The 4,034-nt window shown below is 43.2% G+C and overlaps 1 protein-coding gene across 1 annotated transcript in view; it reads right to left on the reverse strand.

The window, feature by feature from the left end:
• CATSPERD (cation channel sperm associated auxiliary subunit delta) overlaps positions 1–4,034 on the reverse strand; it is a 141,432-nt gene that overhangs the window by 136,618 nt on the left and 780 nt on the right. The window lies entirely within an intron of this gene.

A 4,034-nucleotide genomic window follows, 5' to 3' on the forward strand; every position in this document is an offset into this window, starting at 1 on the left:
ATATATATGTATATGTACATATGTACACACACATACATGTATATATATAGGAGCTCTGGTGGCATTAGGCACTAAGGCATTGGACTGCTAACCAGAAGACTAGTGGTTCAAATACACCAGCCACTTCTCAGAAGCAAGACTGGGCAATCTACTTCTGTAGAGATACTGTCTTGGAAACCCAAGGAGTGGTCACTATGAGTCAGAATTGACTCAACTACATATATATAGTACTCAGGACACACTCCCGAGGAAATTCTCTTGTTGGTTGATCACATCATAAGGATAATTATACCATTACGTAACTACCATACCATTGAGAATCTTGGCCCACCCAAGCTGACATACATTTTAGGGGGACACAATTTAATCCATGACACTTATGAACAACTGTACAGCAATAAGCTGGATCACCGAAATGAAATGCACAAATTCTCAAAGCCAAAACACAGAGTGGCTGCACAATGGACTCACGCCGATGAACGGTTACGATGATGGTGCAGGACCAGGCAATGCTTTGTTCTACTGTACGTGGGGTCACCATGAGGCAAAGCCAACTCAACGATAACCAACACCACCACCAACCACACACGAGCGTGACTGCCTTAGTTACATGCTGCTCTTGTCGCACCTCATCCTCTGACCCCAGGCCCTGACTGTGGCCTCCCTACAGGCCAGCAATGCAGAATGCAGGACTGAGAGGTCTTCACGGCTATTGGTTGAATGAACAAATGAAAGCAAATCAAAATTTTTCATGAAAAAAGAAGGTAAAGATATACAAAATGGTTGCTTACCCTAGATATAGAACCAAGTTTTCCTTGCATGGATGTTGAATCAGGCGTGGGGTCTTGAATGAGAAATACAGGAGGACCTAGGCAGGTAAGGACAAGATTTGAACAATATCAATAATCATAAACACCTGTGTCTTAATGCACAAAACCAAAAATTGAAAGGGTGAAGTCTGAACAAGGTTGGTGAATCACAGTGATGGTGGTTTCTTGGTTTTCATATTGTACTGTGGTTGCGTAGGATGCTACCCATGGGGGGAGCTGGGAAAAGGGCGCATGAGACTTCTCTGTACTATTTTTGCAATCTATAGTTAGGTCAAAATAATAAGTTAAAAAGAAGAAGAAGCCTAGAACTGAATTCACCCTTGTAGTTCAACTTTCAACCAAATGATAAGGTGAACAATCACACCAGGAAGGTACACACTCATTAGAACAATCAACCATATGAGATTAAAAGGGCAGCATTTACCCAGGGATGAAGTTAAGAAAGCAGGAAAGGATAGGAAAGAACGAAGGGAAATGGTAAACACAGATAGGAATGGGAAGAAGTGCTAAAACACTGTGGGGATTGCAATGAATGATACAAAATAAAATGTGTATGAATGATCAAAGGGTAAAACAGTTTGCTCTGTAAACTTTCATCCAAATCACAATGAAAATAATGACCGGGACCATGGTCACATGGGACATCAAGCTCAACTGGCATAACACGCTACACAAAAACATTGTTCTACATCCTACTTTGGCAAGTAGCGACTGGGATCTTAAAAGCTTGCAAGCAGCCATCTAGATGCAATGATGAGTCTCTCCTCAGCCAGAGCAAGAATAACAAAGTAAAGCAAAGACGCACAGAAACGATTAGTCCAAGTGACCATGCGATCCTCTGCCTACATGAATATGAGACCAGAAGAACTAGATGGTGCCCAGCTACCACTGTCAACCATTTGGAGGGAGATTGGTGCAGGGGATCCTGGATAGAACATTGTGGAGCAAAACTCAAAATCATAAATAAAGACCAGGTTTGCTGGTCTGATAGAACCTGATGGAACCCCTGAGACTATGGCCCCTAGACACCCTTCAGGTCTGGAATTGAAGTCACTCCTGTGGCTTCCAGCCAAATAATAGACAGGCAAATGAGGTGAACCTTTACATCAGGTAGATACACTCCTCAGAGCAATCAATCATGGGAGAACAGAAGGGCAGTGTTTGCACAGGGCGACAGCTCGGGGCCAGGAATGCATGGGAGGGAAGGACACAGAAAAGAGGTAAGTACAGGAAGGAAGTGGGAAGAGAGCTGTTGCATTGTGGGGAATGGCAGTCAACATCATGAAACAAAATGTGTATGAACTGCTGTATGGAAAATGAACTTGCTCTGTAAACTGTCACCCAAATCACAATAAAAATTTAAATAAATAATTAAAAAAAAACCCACCATTACAGGGTAATTACAGAGGTCAAAGAATCTAAATGCTACCCAATTAGAAACTATAGTTAGTTTATATGTTTTAAAATGTCTCCTGAAGATCATTTGCAAAGGCTGCCACTTCTGAAGTAACTCAATGTCAAAAGGAAACACAGTTTAACTGATGAAATATTTTCTTCTTCGTGCATGTTAGCCACATTATCTATTGATAGAACGTTTCCAGCTGCCCTACATCATAGGACACCTCCCAGGCATTTTCAAATCTCCTACCGAGGAGTAGAACAGTCAGAGCACTGAATAGAAACACAGCTGGCCTGAGTTCTCAGCACAGTTCTACCTCTTGGGTTTGTTCAGGTTACTCAATCACTCTCAATGGACTTCTTAGAGGACTGGGAAAGAGTAATGTCTTCTTCAGAGGGCAGCTGTGAGGATGGGATAATGTGGTTTAAGATGGCTGACACAGCACTGGCCCCCGAGAAACACCAGATGTTAGTTCCAATACAGTCATTAGACAAAAAAGTGGAGAGCTGATGGTTATGGAGGCGCTACATACCCCAGGAACTGCCATGGGGCGAGCAAACACTTTTCCTGTCTTCACCACTTGATAACTAGAGGCAAGCAACAAGAGAGACCATCTGTCAGCTTTATTGAATATTCAGGGTGAATAGCATGGCTCCTCCTTACCAGGCCTCATCTAGGTTACCTCTAACCTCCTCTAGGCTACCACTGCACCACCAGTGTGCATTAGAAATAGACACATACGAAAACCAAAACAAAAAACCAAATTCACTGCCATTGAGTCGATTTCAAATCATAGTGACCCCCTTTGATTTTCTAAGGCTTCTTTATGAAAGCAGACTGGCTCATCTTTTTTTCCACAGAGCAGCTGGTGGGTTTGAACCACTGACCTTCTAGTTAGCAGCCAAACATCCTACCCACTACACCACGGAAAAAAAAAAAAAAAAAAAACCAAAGCTCCTTATATACACAAAAATGCAGATATAATTCCCAAGGGCACTTACAAGCACATTCACAGACCTCAGATGAGAAACTCCTGCTTAAGTTTAGATCTTACATATATCTGTTTAAGGAGCTCTGGTGGTACTGTGGTTATGGCACTGGGCTACTAACCAAAAGGTCAGAGCTTTGAACCCAACAGCCACTTCATGGAAGATGAAACAGTCTGCTTCTGTAAAGATCTACAGCCTTGGAAACCCAATGGGTCAGTTCTACTATGTCCTCTAGGGCCACTGAGTTGGAATCGACTTGATGGCAGGGTTTTATACGTAGTTTGGGTTTTTTTTTTCTTTTTTTTTTTTTGGGTGTGGGGGCTGGAAGAACAATGGTATAGTTTATGGCTGAGGTTCTTAAACTTGTGTGATCCAGAATCACCTAGAAACCAGTTGTTGTCAATTCTGACTCATGGCAACCTCATGTGTGTCAGAGTAGAACTGTGCCTCATAGGGTTTTCCGCAGAGATTTTTCAGAAGTAGATCACCAGGCCTTTCTTCCGAGGCACTTCTGGGTGGACCGTGAACCTCCAACCTCCGTTTGGCAGCAGATGTCAACACTTTGCCCCACCCAGGGGTAAAGGGAGTAACAGCAAGCCTCCCCTGCTCTTAAGGCTGAAGCTAGCTTGGTTTAACAGTGATCCTAAGGCAGGCGGCAGGGGCCAGACCAGTGGTTCTCGGTCCCCAAGGAACATGTGACAGCACCTTAAGTTTTTTTTTTTTAAATTGTGGAACCTGGGGAGCAGTAAGTCCCGGGATCCTAAGTAGCCTGCAATACACAGGAGAGCCCTCAAAATAGAGATGATTCGCCCCCAA

This window comes from Orycteropus afer, unplaced genomic scaffold, assembly GCF_000298275.1.
Source record: "Orycteropus afer afer isolate SDZICR_OR568_19922 unplaced genomic scaffold, OryAfe1.0 scaffold00461, whole genome shotgun sequence".
NCBI classification, from domain to species: domain Eukaryota; kingdom Metazoa; phylum Chordata; class Mammalia; order Tubulidentata; family Orycteropodidae; genus Orycteropus; species Orycteropus afer.